This window comes from Arachis duranensis, chromosome 1 (assembly GCF_000817695.3).
Source record: "Arachis duranensis cultivar V14167 chromosome 1, aradu.V14167.gnm2.J7QH, whole genome shotgun sequence".
In the NCBI taxonomy this organism is placed as follows: Eukaryota; Viridiplantae; Streptophyta; class Magnoliopsida; order Fabales; family Fabaceae; genus Arachis; species Arachis duranensis.
In genome coordinates this window covers 53922095-53923140 of record NC_029772.3, presented here as the reverse complement: position 1 = coordinate 53923140, position 1046 = coordinate 53922095, and the positions used below count along the sequence as shown (strand labels likewise).

Genomic DNA, 1046 nt, shown 5'->3' with positions numbered 1-1046 from the left:
TTCTTCTTCTTCTACCTCCTCCTTCTATTCTTCTTTTCCTCTGACACCTCAAGGAATCTCTATACTGTGACATAGAGGACTCCATACTTTCTTGTCCTTTTCTCTTTCATATGAGTAGGAACAAAGACAAAAACATTCTTGTTGAGGCTGACCCTGAACCTGAAAGGACCTTGAAGCGAAAGCTAAGAGAAGCTAAAGCACTACTTTCTGTAGAGGACCTAACAGAAATCTTCAAACAAGAAGAAGACATGGCAGCCGAAAACAACAACAATGCCAACAATGCAAGGAAAGTGCTTGGTGACTTTACTGCACCTACTCCCGACTACTATGGGAGAAGCATCTCTATCCATGCCATTGAAGCAAACAACTTTGAGCTTAAGCCTCAATTAGTTTCTCTAATGCAACAGAATTGCAAGTTCCATGGACTTCCATTGGAAGATCCTCATCAGTTTTTAGCCTGTTAAGACCAATGGGGTTGACCCTGAGGTCTACAGACTTATGCTATTCCCTTTTGCTGTAAGAGACAGAGCTAGGATATGGTTGGACTCACAACCTAAAAAAAGCCTGAACTCTTGGGAAAAGCTAGTCAATGCCTTCCTGGCAAAGTTCTTTCCACCTCAAAAATTGAGTAAGCTTAGAGTGGAAGTCTAAACCTTTAGACAGAAGGAAGGTGAATCCCTCTATGAAGCTTGGGAAAGATACAAACAATTGATCAAAAAGTGTCCTTCTGACATGCTTTCTGAATGGAGCATCATATGTATCTTCTATGATGGTCTGTCTGAACTGTCCAAGATGTCATTGGACAGCTCTGCTAGAGGATCTTTTTATCTGAAGAAGACGCATGCAAAAGCTCAAGAACTCATTGAAATGGTTGAAAATAACCAATTCATGTACACTTCTGAAAGGAATCCTGTGAACAATGGGACGAATCAGAAGAAATGAGTTCTTGAGATTGATACTCTGATTGCCATATTGGCTCAGAACAAAATATTGACTCAGCAAGTCAATATGATTTCTCAAAGTCTGTCTGGAATGCAAGCTGCACC

The 1046-nt window shown here is 40.6% G+C and overlaps 1 non-coding gene across 1 annotated transcript; it reads right to left on the bottom strand.

Annotated features, from left to right (window-relative positions):
- Positions 1-630: 630 nt before the first annotated feature.
- LOC127743038 (small nucleolar RNA R71) lies at positions 631-738 on the bottom strand. Its single transcript, XR_008004359.1, has one exon. It is a non-coding gene; the product is annotated as a small nucleolar RNA R71 (small nucleolar RNA).
- Between the last annotated feature and the right edge of the window lie 308 nt (positions 739-1046).